At 40.6% G+C, this 17717-nt stretch overlaps 1 protein-coding gene across 1 annotated transcript in view; it reads right to left on the bottom strand.

Moving 5' to 3' along the window:
• Positions 1-17717, bottom strand: part of MATN2 (matrilin 2) — a 658816-nt gene that overhangs the window by 197256 nt on the left and 443843 nt on the right. The gene's annotated exons all lie outside the window — the stretch shown is intronic.

The following is a 17717-nucleotide window of genomic DNA, read 5'->3' as shown; positions in this document are numbered from 1 at the left end:
TGCCCAGTCACATCAGCTTGAAATAAAAAAGCTGCATGGAGCCTCCCTATGGATTAATCACCTGCAAGATGAAAGGTGGACATCCAATGTGATACCACATAAGTGACAGCCTAAGTGAAGCAAATTAGTACACACTGGACCCGACAGTGGGAATTGACTCTTTGGGAGTGGAATATTACCTTGCAGCTGGAGAAAGAGGCATAAATTGTGCATGTGGTTGAAAATCATAGCTGGATATAGTTTGCCACACTGCTAAACACAGCATTAGTTCTGATACCAGACTTATGAATTAAGGGTGCTATTTTCACATCACCCCTCAGAAAAAAGGTCCATGGGATGGTGCCAATGCTTAAAAGTCCTAAGCTGGATGCTGCTGAGTTGGAGTCTTTGCTAGTAGATGAGAAAGTCAGCTCAGTATAACTGCAAGTTACGGAAAGGTAATCTCTATGTTTGTGCATATGAACCTAACAGCTGTTGTCAGTATTTGGCCTTCTTGAAGATTGTGATTAGAATACACTATTTTAAAATGAAGCAGACTTCATAAATGACAGATTATGAAAAGCAATGCAGTCCTTGCTGATCTGCAGTGTAAGCCCCCACACCCTTCATACAAGGAACTTCTCCTCATGTCCTCCCACTCACTTAATATATCCTACTCTGAGGTCACAGAAACTTACAGTACATATAAACTTTAAAATAAATACTGCCTCACTGATGTGGATTTTTGATAAATTCTCTAATTAACCTGGGGGTGTAGTGCTGAATGCAGTAATTCCTATTGACTGTAATTCTACTGGGACACTTCAATTGTCATGTACAGAAAGACAGAGATACCTGGACAGGTGTGATTTAGAGGTATGGCTTGCCTAATTTTAGGATGACTGGTGAACTGTTATTGGACTTCTCTGCTAGTCATGGGCTATCCATAACAAAGACCGTGTTCAAACAAAATGCTGCTCAGAAATGTACTTGGTATGAGAGCTCTAGGACCAAAGGCTTTGTAGTCATGTCATCAAACCTCAGGCTTTGTGTACTTGAAACTCACATCAGGATAGTTCCTGAGCTGTCAACCAATCACTGGTTAGTGATGAGTTGGGTCAGAGGGAAGGGGTGACGACTCAAATGTGTAGTGATGGCATCCTGGGGGCACACAGCAGATGCTTCTGTGTAGGATGAGTTTAATATATGTACTTCCAAAAGAGCTTCTCTCAAACACAACAGGAGGCCAGGGATGCCGAGACCAAATGGATCTTGTTCAAGGTCTCAGTGTTTGAGATTATGATAAGGATCTGTGTTTGAAAGGAGGGAGGTACATCATGAAAGTAACCTAGCAGCTTGCTTGGGCATGTCAGTTATCTGGAAAGCTTTCAAAGTAAAGAAAGAGGCCTTTGGACTTGATCACTAGGTACTGACAGATGATGAAGATAACATTTGCTGCAGTTTTATGTATGTATGTATGTATGCATGTATGTATTTATTTATTTATTTAAATATGTGTTACCCGGATAGGTAGACTTGCTAGAAAGCCCTTTTCATCTATAACTCACGCTTTTGTAGGATCAGTGAAATGAAAACACATAGAATAAAGCATTAATAAAGAACACTTATGAAACACAATAACAACATTAAATGGAAGAGTAGCCAATTTGTATTCTGCAAAGTGAGGCAGTGATTGATTCTAGGCTCAGCTAAAAAATAATAAAATGCCATATTTTATTTATAACAATTTGGACTAATGTGGTATTTACAGAGGAATTAAAAGAGGTACTAAACAAGGCATATTCTAATTTTGCCATTAAGACTATTTTGTTAGTCACCTTTGACACAATCTCCCATTCAGGCATTATTGAGAAACTCACCCAAGTAAATGTCAACCCCTTTGTTGTTAGGTGGGTCACAAATTGTCTAACTGTACACATGCTATCAAAGTGCGTGACTCCACCTCAGCCAGCAGACCTGTGGGGTTCCACAAAGCTCAGTACTGAGCCCCTTTTTGTTTGGTATTTACTTCTCTGAAGTTCAGGCCAAAACAAAGGGGCTGTGGCTGACTATGTTTGCTGATGACTGTAAACTTGGCGCAATTGTTGACTCCCCAAAGGAAGTCCATGTGTTCCAAGAGGGGCTTTATTCCAAGAGGGGCTTACGCAAACCAACGATTGGTGCCAAAGCCATGGACTCAAACTAAATCCAAAAAAATATATCATCTCCTTTGGTAAAAGCAGTGTCCCTACTAACTATCAAATAAACAACAATATCTTAAGTACAAATGCTGTAGTGAGGGATTTGGGCACACATGTAGACTGTGACCTAGACTTTGACCACCATGTGTCCACTGTAGTAAGAAAGGTATTGTATGTCACACATTTGATTAGCAAAGGAATAGCCTCAAGACTAAAAGAGGTTATAACCCCACCTTACCCATTCCTTATCAGGCCCATAATTGAGTATAATGCCCCCTTTGGCATGTACCGTACCATGCACCTGCAGCTACTGAATAGACTACAGAGATTTTTAACTAAGAAGATCCAGGGTCTTCAGCACATGCCTTACACAGACAGACTGAAGTATTTGTCACTGTACTCAGTAGCATATAGGCTGCTTAGGGGATATTTGTGCCTGGCTTACAGAGTAATTTCCCACCCCAACCTGATGAAGTTGCTGCACACCCATAAGTCAAATAGGGCTAGAATTACCTGCTCCAGCGACCTAAATATGGCCTTCAATTTAAATAGGACATGCTGGGGAGACAAATTCATCTCACAGAGATTGCCGCTTCTCTGGAATAGGCTACCAGTTCATGTTAAGCAGAGCATCTCTATGACTCTGTTCAAAGGCAGCCTGGATGAATGGATGGAAAACCACAAATTCTTGCCAGGAATAGCTCCCACATCCCTCTTGGACATGGGCAGTCATTACTAATAGTAATCTTAGGCTTTGACTAGACTTTTTCTCTTGAAATATAATGGGTTTAGGCTTAAAATGACCCTTGGGTCAATAGCCTAGTAACCTCCTCTGAACCTATGAACCTAGGAATTAGTGCCAGGCATGCCTCTCAACCTCTTAGAGCAAGAAATCTGAACAAAGCCATAAATAAAAATGGGACAAATGCCTAAAAACAGGGACATTTTTTTAAAATATTGCTTTTAAAAATGTAGAAAGTTGATAGAATAACAGGTTTTGCATTAGCATGCCATTTCTGAAAGGTATGAAGACCAAAACTCAAATGTCTGTCATTATTTTCTAACTTCAGTCTTTATTTGCCACTAACTTGCCAGAAAACCACAATATTATTATAAACGGACCAAAAATATGAGATAAACACAAAGAAGACAAATGAAGGCTGGGGGGATCAAACCCTGCACTACAAGAAGCAACTCATAGTTTTACTCCTCTACACTAAATGCCAGTCTGTTGCAACACAGAGTGCTAGATTTCAAACCCATGTGCCTGCAAAAATCTAAACATGTATTCATAGTTAAAATGTTAACACCAAATACATAGACTTCATACTGCCCAGATTGTTCACAGCCAAATAATAAACACATTGTCAGCAAAACACGGAAGCCAAAGATTGCACCCAAACAATATATAATATAGCTCATATGATGATACTCCTGTTTACTACAATACATTTCTTCCTTTATATTATAACTACTCTGGGATGCAGGAGCCAAATATTTACAGAAAGACATACATGTGTGCTTGCACACACACATACACGCACACACACACGCACACGCACACACACACACACACACACACACACACACACACACACACACACACACACACACACACACACACACACATTGTGACCATCACTTACAGTCCCTTTGTATTACTGTGTACACTTCTTATTTTGCTTGTGATCACATGAATGAACAAATACATAAGTATTTCAGCTCACTTCTGTACCATACAGTGCAACCAATTGCACTGCCATGCCTCCCAACTTCTTATCTCAGGTATCAGACGCAAAGACATAAAATCAAGAACAGATTTTAAATATTGGACTTAATATACTTAGAACGTTGCTAGTATAACACATTTTGCATTAACAAGCATTTCCTTAAGGGTATTTAAGTCTGAAACTCACATTTGTCCCTATTTAATGGCTGCAGTCCTCAACACATTACCAGAAACCCACAAATTATATGAGGAACATACCAGAGATATGCGAAAAAAACATCAGAGATAGTTAAGTACTATACTCCATACAGACAGGCAAACAGACCAACCCCACATGACCATCAATTACAGTCACTTGTATGAGTGTACACATCTGATATCTGCTTGTGATAAAGTGAATTAATTAGTTTATAAATAATTGCACAGAAATCTATTTCCGCTCACTACTGTCAGGACCATATAGTATAGCCCAGTGCAGCTCCTGTCTCTCCTCTCAAATTCTTAGCTCAAGAATCAAAGACCCAAAGTCAGGAACAGATTTTAAATATTTTGGTTATGTTCTTAATTGCTCGAATAGTAAGCCTTAAATTATTATTTTCGAAGAATAAAAAGAATGAACCTCGCATGCCTCCCATCATTTTGTGACTGCAATCTCCAACAACTTGCCAAAAAGCCACACATTTTACAAGGAACATACCAAAAATACCTCTCAAATGAATTCTTTGCTGAAGAACTCTTAACAAAGCAAAAAAATAACAAAGGGACAAATTTTAAAAATTATTTCATTTTATGTGTTTGTTAACCAGGTAAACCATCTGGGCAAAATGTTCTTTTTTGGGGGTGATGCAGGAACACTGTCTGGTTAAGGGATGTGCTCAAAGTCTCACAGTAGGGAAACAGAGGTGGAAGGATTCAAACCCTGTATGTTTGATTATTAATAACTCAGAGTCTAAAGTGCTAGATAGCTGTAATTCACTTAAAAAGTTAAAATAACAACGTGTTGCATGGACATGCAGTTTCTGACCAATAACAGCTCTTAAACTCTAATGAGAGCCATTACTGATTCACTGTAATCCCTAGTGATTTAGCAGAAAAAAGGAAGTTAATGAGGGGGCAGGGCATAATACAATGCATAATCAGTAACAGATAAGAGGCAGACTACTATAATTCACATGAAAAGTTAACAGAGCAACAGGTTTTGCATCAACATGCATTGTCTATGCAACTCTAATGACTGGCATTACTGACTGTAATCCTCAGTGATTTACCAGAAAATTAAAAAGCTAGCAAAGGTCTAGCAATTAGTATAGAGGGCTAAGGTTATGAGCTCTTAAAAAGCTACTCCTTGGAGTCAAGGGCTTGACTCTTTTCACCTCCATTTGCCTACTGTGTACCTCTGAGTGAATCACTTAACAAGACATTGCTTCCGAAAATTGGATTTTACCTGATTAAACAAATATAGCCATATCACCCCCCCCCCCCACAAAAAAAGAAAAACAATACACAATACGTATATTACTGGCAGTACTGACTGACTGCAATCCTGTTTAACCAGATCCATGGCAGGCAGCATTATTTTGCTTTTCTGTGCCTCTGGTTTTGGGACAGCAGCTCCAGAAACTCTATCTCTCTCTTATTGGCTCCCTTCAGGAATTCTCAATTTCTATATATTTGATCAATGAGAGAGACCACCCCCCAGTAAACACTGGGCTCTAGGCAACTGCTAGGTTGCCTTGTGTTGGATCCCAGCCCTGCTGATGAAGCATTTTATCTACAGCTCTGTCAGTCTGTGACTTCACTGACATAGTTTGGTCTATGCAAAGGCCTAGGCATTTGTGTTCCAAAGCCTAATTAATTACATTTTCAACAGAATCTCTAAGTGCAATCTGAAGTGGATCAATTGTATGTTTATTTTTTGTTATCAAGTTCAATAAAACTTGTCTACTTGCAGCTTATTTTGTAAATTGGTGATTGTTTTATCAGAAATGAAGATGTGTATTGTCCTCCACGCATTGTTATGTCTGGTTTTGTGAGATTATGGTTTAGATCATTAAGAAAGAAAGAAAGCAGTATATGCCCCAGAGCAGACTTCTGAGGAACACCAGTAGTTAAGTTCTCCCATGTATGATGCAGTGTTTCTTTCCAGTGGTAACTGGAAAGCTTCCCTTACTTAGCTAACTATAAAACCAGGAGCTATGCTAGAACCAAAGCTCATGGATTCTAGTCTAATAAGTAGAGTGTGACGGATAAGAATCAAAGTCCTGAGACATAACTATAAACAACAAATAAAGCATTGCCCATATTCCTGAAAGTAAAATTTGTGACTTTGTAGGTAACAGCTATTTATGCAAAGGCCTAGGTGTGGTAGGAGTTTGGAAAGACCATGCAGAATGTCTTTGGTATGGTCTAAATGAGGTTGTGGCAACCATCTAATGACTCATATTGGGGCAGGCAGGGCGTTGCCCAAGCTGGTCTGAACATGGGTGGAGAATTTCTCACCTTGATTGGTGACATGATCAGGAGGTGTAAGAATTGTTTGTCAGAACTCAGTAGAGATGCCCTCTTCTACAAATACTGTGTCAGGATCAGCTAATGGGATTGGTTTCATTTTTGTAGATAAGGTCACTGCAACAAGTAGAGATATTCATGGAAACAAGGTAGTACGAATGTATAAAATTTGGCTAGCAATGCTGAAGGTGCTGTATATATCTAAGATATTGTGATTACTGTGCCTTTTCAAAGTTGGGTGGAAAACGGGGAAAAAACTCATAGTTTCATAGTTTCATAGTATAGTACTAGGCTATCTGCCCTAGGGCATTTATAAGCCTAGCCAAAGTGTATGTGGCTTTCGCCACCCCATGTAATGATACAAAAGTGTACAATTTAAATTAAATTTAGTTAACTGTGCTCTATCTAGCAATGACACAGAGATGACCCCTGGGGTAAACCTACGATCACCCATCCATTCGTCCAGATTTCTCTTGAAGAGGGTCAGTGAGGGGCTCTGCCTAACATGGACAGGTATCCTGTTCCAGAGTGCGGGAAGCCTCTGGGTTATGAATCTGTCCCTCCAGCATGTCCTATTCATATTTGTGCTGAGGTTTAGATCTTTAGCTCTCGTGGCTCTGATGGATTTGGATTTTTTGAGGTGGAGCATGTCCATTAATTCTGAATTGGACATGGCCTTGTACGTAAGGCACAGATCACCTCTGAGCAGGTGGTATGCTACTGAATAGAGCTGGAGCTTTTTCAGTCTGGCAGCATATGACATATGCTGGAGACCCTTGATCCTCTTGATAAGGTACTTTTGGGGTCTCTCCAGCTGCTGCAAGTGCCGGGTGAGGTACATACCAAATGGGGCATTGTACTCAATCATAGACCTGATAAGGGAGGAATATAAGGGTACAATGACATCCTTTGATCTGGATGTGAATCCCTTCATGATAAGGTGGGCAAGGTAGAAGGTCTTTCCAACCACTTTGGCGACGTGGGTGTCAAATGAGAGGTCACTGTCAACTTGGGTCCCCAGGTCTCTGATTACTTTTTCCGTACTTAATGGATTACCACCTATGTGGTAATTTGTGGGTACTTTGTTTTTTTCAAACGGGATGACTATACATTTTTGGCATTTAGTTTAAGGCCATGACTCTGGCACCAGTCGTCTGTTTCTGTGAGGCCCTTCTGGAGGATGCATGTGTCAGCTGGTGTGTCGACTATGGCGCCTAGTTTGCAGTCGTCTGCGAACTTTGTCAGGCACAACCCCCCTATGTTTGCCTGCACATCTGAGAAATAAATGTCGAACAAGAGGGGTCCCAAGACAGAGCCCTGTGGGACTCCACTTGTGACTGGCTTAGAGTCTGACATAGCTCCAGCTATTCTGACTTTGTGGGTTCTGTCCTTTAGCCAGTTTGCAACCCATCTTGTGACGAATGGGTTTACATTTAAGCTGTTGAGCTTGTCTATGATGCCTGAGTGGGGTATTGTGTCAAAGGCTTTTGCCAGATCCAGGTAGGCTCTATGAACTGCTTTGCCTTCATCGATGGCTCTAGTGACTGTTTCAAAAAAGTCCACCAGGTTTAAAAGACAGGATCTGCCTTTTACAAAGCCGAACTGGGTAGGGTCAATTGTCTGTAGGTCCCCGATGTCTTTGTTTATGAGTTCCATAATGATCCTTTCCATAGCTTTGCAGACCAGGCTGGTCAAGCTTATGGGGCGGTAGTTTCCAGGGTCTGTAGAGGTGCCACCTTTGTGGAGTGGGACCACTGTAGCTGTACGCCAGTGTTCAGGGACGTATCCTGTAGCAAGGCTAAGATTAAACAGCGTTCTTATGTGCGGGTTTAGCTCCTCTAGGAGTTCACGTAGCACGCAACCTGGGACACCATCAGGACCCATGGATGCTGTATTTTTAGCTTTGCTGAGGGCATCTCTCACCTGTATATCTGAGATTTCAGGGAGGTTGCATTCAGCTGAGATATTTATTTCGTCTTTTGGGGGAGAGGGAGGGGAGAAGTTTGCACTGAACCTGTCTGCCAGTATTTTGGCAATATCTGTGGGTTCAGTGTATTTTTTGCCATTATGAACTAACTCTGCGCATATCTGAGGGTTTCTGCCCAGGTTTCTAACATAACTGAAGAAGGCCTTGTGATTATCTTTAGTGTCCTTAGCGATTTTTCTCTCGAAGTTGGACTTTGATGATTTTATTAGCGAACGTAGTTTTTTGCTAGTGCTGATCAGGGATGCCTTCCCTTTATGGGATTTTGCTCTGTCTTGCAGTAGCTTCTTTCTCTTGTTATAAAGTTTGTTTATGGCTGGGGTCCACCAGATAGGATGCCTGCCTTTGGTGGAAAGGATCTTGGTTTTATTTGGGATTGCATGATCCATGCATTCTTGGAGATGCCCGTAGAAAGCATTTGTGAAGGATTCAGCAGTGTGGGATGTGGTTTCCACTGGCCCAGGGGGCTTGAAGGATACCATTTCAGTCCTAAGGAGTGGAAAGTTAGCTTTTGAGAAGTTTCTCACTGTGGTCTTTTGTGCTGGGGGTGGAGGTGGGATATGAATATCTAGGGTTATTAGTTTATGGTCTGATCTCACTAGTGAGGGGTATACTTCCGGTGTTGAGCATTTTGTCCCCATGTTTGTGATGATCAGGTCAAGTATATTATTTCCCCTTGTGGGGGAGGTGACTAGTTGTTCCATTGCATTTCAGTTGATGAATTCCAGGTACCTTTGGGCTAGGGTGTTGGGGCTTGAGTAATGCACCCAGTCTATGTTTGGGTAGTTGAAGTCTTCCAATATGATGGTATTTGGTGAGACATTCATATCCTCCAGTGTCTTCAGGAAGGCTGAATGGAGTTCCTGAGATTGCAAGGGTGGTCTGTAGCATGCTACAAGTTGTATAGCAGTTTTGCCTACGGTTAGTTGCACATGGATGGTCTCCGATGCTTCGTGCATTGCCACTAACCTGGAGGTGTGGGTGTCTTTAATGAATATGGACACTCCCCCTCCTTTTGTGGTTCGGCCCAGGTTTTGGGGCCAAAATGCATGATACGAGGTATAACCTGGTAGGGCTGGGGTGCTCTCAGGAGCCTTGAACCAGGTTTCATTTACTGCACAGACATCGATGCTCTCCATACTGAGGAGTGCTTCGAGAGCCTGCATCTTGAGATTTAGACTTCTGGCGTTGAGCAGCATTACCCTTAGTTTTTTTCCTTTATTGTTTTATAAGGTGATGGGTTTGTCTTTTGAGCCTTGCCTAAAAAAGGCACTATGGGGGTAGCAAGAGCCTTAGCCAATATCCGGAAACCCAGTGGTGACAGGTGCAAGCCGTCCCTTGCGAAGCAGCGTGGCTTGTCCAGCATGTCATCCCAAGCAGACAGACATTGGATCCCCCTAGAATGACACCAGTAATTGAGCCAATTATTAAAACTGATCATTTTGTCTTTGTATTGTGGCATCATTCTTGGTGAGGACAAGATGCTGTTCAGGGTCAGGGTCATACCGGCCTGGGCTACATAATCAGAGAGCTCCTCTATGTCTCTTTTCATGTAGTCCAAGGAGGTACATCTCAGGTCATTCATGCCGGCATGGACAATGACGGAGTCATATTTGTACTTGCTTTGGAGTGACCTGAATGCTTGTGTTATGTGGCGGATCCTAGCTCCCGACAGGCAGCTCACCGTTACCCTCTCTTTGTTCAGCCTGGTAAGCGGGACGTCAGTGTGTCTGACTATAGAGTCACCTATTACTAGTGTATCAGGCATGGTGTTTCGCCTTAAGGGCTGTGATTGTTTGGCACACTGACTTTGTGTACTATGTGTTGCATGTGCAGAGTTTTGAGGTGGTGTTTTCTTGGATGTCTGCTTTGGGAGCCTCTGTTGTTTCAGTAAGTTTTTTATTAGAGCCTCCGAGTATGTCTTTGTGTTATTATGTGTTTGGTTTGCAGTTGTGGTTGGTTTATGTGAGACTGGGTTTGTTGTGTGTGTGGTTACCTTCTACTCTTGTCTGGTCTTGCTAGTCCTGTGTTGAGAGAGTTCAGCCTCCAGTTTGGCTATATAGTTGCATCTCTCACATGTGTTTGTGTTTGTTGGGAGGAGGGGAGGGTTGTCTGTGTACATGAGACAATTGTAACATTGTCTCAGGATTCCCAGGTTAACCAGCTGAACTGGAGAGGACGTCAGTAATATACCACTCGACATGCCAGAATAGTATAAGGGGGTGATGTGTAACTGGGTCAGAGAGAGGACTTTGAAGGGAAGTGGGTATTAGCACGGGTTGTAGGTGGATGTAGTGCTTACGTTAGTTTAAGGGTGCTTCACTTAAAAGAAAGGTTTTAGGAGCAAGTGCTAGGCTTATGATAAAGCGAATAGACTGATTTTGTTGAAAGTAGAACTTTCTTAAGGGAAAAATTGAAGTGCAGACTTGGCGGAGCCAGGAATAGTTTAAACCTGTTTAAATAGCGCTGCGCTATGCGCACAATCGCGCAAAGCCGCACAAACGCAGATTTTAAACAGGGAACTTCAAAAGAGCTGGAAATGGTCCAAAACGACCAATTACTACAAGCTCTTGTGCTGAGGTCACTCCTTCAGGGACAGATAGGCTGCTCAAGGCTCCCCACTCCCACTGGTGAGCAAAGAAACTTCCTTCTATCCAAGTAAAGCAATGGACAACACAGGAACTACACCACAGTCCAGAATACAGCAAAGCCTGTATACTGGTCTAAACTAGTCGAGAAAGGTGGGAAAACAAGGATTTTTTTTTTATTTTTTTTGTTTTTTAGGTTAAAAAGTACACATAAATGCAGGAAAAACAGTAATAAATCACTTACACAGGCTAGCTCACTTTAGTAGGTAGCCTCAACAGTTAAATTTAACAACAAACTTTCGACCAAATGTAACTTTAAGTGCAGATAATGTACAATGCAAAAAACAGGTAATAAAGCAGTTTAAACTTGTTCAAAGTAAGAAAAGGAAGGTCTCTCAGGTAAAAACAGCAAAAAAATACTTAGATCAGGAAAGTAGTCGCTTTTCTCATTTCTCTGCTGCTAGCACCACTCTGCAGGACCACGAGGAGCTGTTTCTGAGTAGTACAGCCAGAAAAACCGCGCAGGGGCGGATTTTAAACAGGGAACTTCAAAATAGCTGGAAATGGTCCAAAACGACCAATTACTACAAGCTCTTGTGCTGAGGTCACTCCTTCAGGGACAGATAGGCTGCTCAAGGCTCCCCACTACCACTGGTGAGCAAAGAAACTTCCTTCTATCCAAGTAAGGCAATGCTGGGGTTATGAATTTGGGAACAGGAATGTGTGCGTTTCAGTTATAGAGGGATCACGATCCTAAACTTCTCTGAGAAAATTTATGCTCCTGTGCAGGAATGCAGACTTCATCTAATAGTTCAAGAGTAGCTGTGCAACTTCCATTCTGGCCTTGCACAATATGGGAAAAGTCATGGGTGCATGCCGGGATAGTCTACTTTTGTTTTGTGGTTGTGGAAAAATGTTACTGCCTAACTTGGAAAGCCCTGAAGGAAAGACTGTAACAGTATGTGTTCACAGAGCCAAGTCTGTATGCCATTAGGTCTCTGTTTTTGCCATTTGAGAGTGTTGACCATATTATTAGCATTAAGTCAAGTGCATTCAAGGTGGCCACATTGATCCACCAAGGATATGTTTTGTTTTTCCTTCTGTTCATTATTTTTGTAAATAGGATATAAAGGTGCAGTCAAGGTTTAGACAGTATCCAGTCTGATGACATGGAGGTTGCAATTTTATTGTTTGTGAATTATGTTTTCTCTTTGGCCTCCAACCATACCTCTCAACCTCGTAGCATACGAAATCTGGATGAAGCCAAAAAGTAATGGGGGGGGGGGGGCACAGATTTTTGCAGAATGTACAGATTTTTGCCTCATATATTTGGTCTAGACCTCATAACATTTGTGCTTTTCTGGCAAATCACTGGGATGGAATGATCTGAGGACTGAGGTCCCTAAATAATGACATACATTTAAGTTTCAGACTTCAAATCCTTTAGAAAATGCATGTTAACACAAACCCTGTTATTCTAGCAAGTTTCCAAGTTTATGCAAGTAGTATTTAAAATCTGTCCCTATTTATTTATTTATTTGCATTTTGGCCATTCAGAGCCAATTTTCAGTAGGCTCCCGGGGAGAAAAGTTCCACAGTACAAGAACAAGAGTGAATACATAATATGTGTATACCAATTCAGAAATATATACAAAAAGTTAACAAAATTAGTTGACAAAAAATGGCAGGAAGGAAACAACAGGTAAATGATTACACATTACATGCATTTACAGGTTATTATTTTTCACTCAATATTATTTGGTAGTAGGTAGGAAAACTTAAGTTGTAATAAATATTCTAAGCAGGCTTGGTACTGGTGCAATTCCAGAAGGAAGATAGGTAGTCATGTAGTGAAATTTTGAAATGGGCAGGATCCTGGATAGTTGAATATTTCTAATGGGTAATGGTAGGGCATTCCAATTTTTGGCTACAGAGCAGGAGTAAGGAAGCTTGCCACGTGGAAGATTTGGTTTATGTACCTACAAGTGTTGATGAATCTTAGATCTGAGAGGCGTAGTTGGGTGGTAGGAAGCCTTTGTCCCCCAGTTTTGTCAGGCTTTGTCCATAATTCTAGCACCAAGAGGTTGAGACATATGGGGGGGGGTACCAAGGCCCCAAAATAGGGACAGATGTTAAACATTGCTCTTATAAATTTAAAAAGTTGTTAGAATAAAGGGATTTGTGTAAACATGCACTTTCTGAAGGATATGAACTCTGAAACTCAAATGACTGTCATTATTTAATGACTTCAATCCTCAATGACTTGCCAGAAATCCACAAATTTTAAGAGGGATGGACCACAAATATGAGGCAAAAATCTGGACATTATGTGAAAACCTGGTCAGTTGACAGGTATGCCTCCTGTGACTGACCTCCAGGGTGCACTGAAGTGATTTGTCTTTGAGTATGAAGTATCTGAGAAGAAAATTAGCACCTATAAATCAGGCATCATAGTTTTCTCCTGTAAAGAATGGATTCCTCTTGAACACTGCTATCTCACATGAAGTATTTTTGGCACCTTGTTAGAAAGTGAAGGTACCAGAAGATTTAGAGAATGATTAGTGCATGGTTTCAAAGGTGACAGTACTGTAAAGATTGCACTGAACTGCCCTGGTGAAGTGATAGGTAAGAATTAGGAAAAAGCCCTCAATTTACAGGCCACGCTGTGTTACATTTTCACACATTGTCACAAGTTTTGGGTAGCTGAAAGGATAGTAATACAGATGCAGTCAGCAGAAATGAAGCTTCTTTGCCTGGTTCAGTTGCACAGAGGGATGGAACCTTAAATGGGACCTGAGTGACAGGGGTTTGACTAGCAGTCATGGTGCTGGAGAAGCCAAGCAAGGAGGAAGAAGAGTGAAGGGGTGTGGCCTACTCACCTTTGCTGTGGGAAGGTGCTTGGGAATCACAAAAAGAAGTTTGTTTTTCTCTGGTGGACACTGGGAAAAAACACTTCATGTTCTTAAGCGACGGGGCCATGGCTGCTTGCTGACAGTGCCTCTTGTGGAAGTGAGGAATGACAACAAGGCCTTCTTTGGCTGCTCAGCCAGTCACATGGAGATTTGGGCTATATAGAAAAATGCTTGAACTTCTCCTGATGGCAGCTTGGATGACATGACAACCCCTCACGGTGGCTCTCATGTGGTGATGGCAAAAATTGGGATGATTAGCAGAGAGAGTGTCTGCTTGTCAGCCGGCACTGGGTGCAAAGATTTACCAAAAAAAGAAAATTAATTTTCTTCACAATGGATAGGGTGAGGAGCTCAAAATAAAGTAGTGCCTTACAGGAGAGCTATTCCTGGATTGAAAGGGATTAGTTGTGACAATTTTGGAACCTAGTGAGGTTATTACCTGAGTGCCTTCAATAGTATGTGTATCAGGCACTAATTATGGGGATGAGATCCCAGGGAATATCTAGGCTACAATAGAAACAAAAACCCAATGGATTTCACAAGATGAGCTAGGGACTGTTGCTGGGAATAGGGCAGTCAGATCTGCTTCATCCTTATAAACTTGCCACTACTACAATCGTCCCAGAGACTAGTAATTTAGAAAGTGGATAATGCAATTTACAGCTCATGTGTCACCTTTTTGTACTATATTAATTTAAAAAAATATATTAATCATTTAATCAAGTGAACCTAAGATCTTAACACTGAACCACCATGCTACCCTAATAATAGTGATAAATTAAAATTAGAATGCGTTCCGGTTTTGGCCTGATATGTCTACACAGATCATTCTGCTATTTTTTTTTATTTTTTTTTATTCACCTCTATAACAGTGGGGAATCTGGGTACATGGTCATCTGAAATGAAGGAGCTTAGTATTATAACTGACTAATATTTTATAATGACATGTTAGAAACTACAAATAAGCACTATCTGGTTAATAATACATTTTTAATTTATCACTGACTTTCACTTATATCTAAAATATCATTATAAGGTGTTAAGATATATGCAAGACAATGCCCCATTCTTTCCATAGTCATTCATCCTCTGATACCCTCAACAGATGATAAAAAGGTTAAAATTCCAATGTGTTCCTCTTGGCTAAAGATATCGGTAGCCTGAAAAATGTTGGAGGTAATATACAAGTAGGTGCACAGTGTTTTAAAAATATTTACTTTAGATAATGTATGAAGTGCTGATTGCATTCTGTCAAGGTAAGGCTGTAATAATATCTGGCAGAATTACCTAGAGTAAAGATCAATGCCTTTCACTATAGTGCAGCACATTTCCAGGTGAGCTACTAACACAAAGTACAGACTGCCAAGTATTATGTTATAGGACCTGATTGGGAGGGACAATAGTAAGCTTACAGTGGGCTAAATGTTGCCTCGCAGGAAAAAGTATCCATCTCATAAATAATAATGTATGCTACCTATACCCTGGATATTATCAGATTTTGTCTGTAAAATAAAGGTTTCTTTATGAAACATAACAGCAAATAATATGTCTTTGTTGAGGTAGCAGTGCTGCTTTAGCAAAGTATCCACAGTATACCATTTGAATGTCATCTTTTCTCCAGTTTGGCAACTGCCCTGGTAAAGTTCAAACTGCAATTGTGAACTGTTATTATGCAATTAGTGCATAGTATTTATGTCATTATGAAAAATAATCAGCCCGAGTTACTCTGGCAAAGCAAGGTTTCAAATTATGACAGCAATAGACTGCTTGGAAGAACCTGTCAGTTTGAGGAAAAGAATGTTTCAATTGCTAATCAAGTAGAAAATATCAGATCTGCAGTTTCCCAAAAAGTTGCGATATCTCTTGAATATCTGTAAAACATGTTGCTGACCTGATTCATCTGGTTTGTTCAGGTACTTTCTGATATTCATGGTGATTTTGGTATCTTAATGGACACTGATAGCTAACAGTGGACAGTGGGAAAATACACCTTTTCCCAATGTGCTGTGACATTGGAGTTGGTTGTGCAGGGGGTTGTCCATGTGTAAATGGCATGATGTACTTGCAATTTTGATTTATTGTTAATTTGTGTTGGTTTCTCTTACACATACCTCTTAACCTCTGCACAAGAAATCTGGACAAAGCCAAAAATAATGGAGGGGGCAGGCAAAGGGCCACAAATTAGAAATGTTTTAAATATTACTCCTATAAACTTAGAAAGTAGTTAGAATAACATGTTTTGTGTTAGCATGCGTTTAAAGAATATGAAGTCGGATTTGCCAAAAAACCCACAAATTTTACAAGGAACATACCAAAAATATGAGGCAAAACTGTGGACAATCTACGAAAATCTGAACAGTTGAAAGGTTTGCTGTTACAGAGATTTGCTGATCTGTTGTTGTACCAAACTGCATATTGAATGTTTATTTATTTATTTGTGTTCCATTGTATATTTCTTTGATGGCTTGTATGTATTCCCCAGCTTGAATGGATTTGCTACGATTCACTCACATAGTCCACTATGAGACATCTTAAATGATTTAGATGAGGCTGTTCAGAGGATAATGACTGTAACTGTTTGCACCTACCTCCACTGTTCATCTGGCACAGCAAAGAACACTGAATGTCAATGCCAAGAAAAATACTCTCACCTAAAAGCCTTTTACTGTTACTTGCCTGCCTTCCTAATACTGTGTACATAACCCTGAAGGAATGAGACACCACTTTGTGATGCTTTGGATATGATCTCAGTCATGTAAATCCTGGTTACAAAGTGGTTTATGCAATATTAATCCTGTAAATGCTAATTGTTAAACAGTAGATACGTTAGAATGTAGAAACCTGATAACTACATTGTAAAAATCAGGACTGTTAAAGGAGGTTCACTATTTAATGGATAATAACTGAATTATTTGCTTACATTGGCATAGTGCTTCTGTTTACTTCTTCATTTATATTTCTCTTAATATTGCTGGAAGTCCCTCAGAACTGAGGTACTGCCATTTAACCGCATCTGCCACCATGCATTTTATGGTACATAATTTCTTATTCCTTGCCAGTATTTATGTACCCTGCAGATAGGCTACAGTCTTCAATTGCTAGGTTTACTTTAAACTATGTTTAATTTTATATGTAATATATATATATATGTGACTAGAGCTCTGATCCGCTTTACTAAATATCAATATTGTAACTGTATATTACTTTCAATGTTCATAATATGTGCTACATTGTATGCGCTGCATTATAGCTGTTTATTACTCTCTGCAACATGACCCAGGTTGTGGCTGTAAACCCTTTACCAGTCCACTCACCCGGTTTTGTAATACTGTGCATTTGGAGGGAAGTATGCAGTGCTTGCTTACTTGTTTTACCGTTTCCCCTGAATTAAATGATTTGCCATTGTTTTTGGCATAGTTGCAGGTCACTGAAGTATTGGAGGATGATTGCATTTAGTTGGAAAATTTGACATTACCATTGTTTTCACCAGTACTGCGGTGGTGGTGCTGCGGTAGCGTTGTCGTCTCACAGTTAGATGTTGCCCGTTCGATTCTCAGTTAGAGCGTCTTCTGTGTGGCGACATGCGTGAATGGGCGTTCCTTCGTTGAAGGTTGTGCATTAGGCCCGGCTAGCCAGCACGTCAAAATCTACTGCCAATTATTAGCAGACTGGAGTTCCGCTGTGGTGACCCCTAACCGGGAAAAGCCGAAAGAAACAAACAAACCATTGTTTTCACCACAGTTTGCTATACTGAGTGAGCCTGCAGTATGACTTTCAGGGATTGTTTCCCTTTTCTCCATTGTGGTACAGCTGTGG

This window comes from Protopterus annectens, chromosome 3.part0 (genome assembly GCF_019279795.1).
Source record: "Protopterus annectens isolate FY-2018-M chromosome 3.part0, PAN1.0, whole genome shotgun sequence".
NCBI classification, from domain to species: Eukaryota; Metazoa; Chordata; order Ceratodontiformes; family Protopteridae; genus Protopterus; species Protopterus annectens.
The sequence above is the reverse complement of the archived record's forward strand: the minus strand, read 5'-3'. Positions and strand labels throughout refer to the sequence as shown.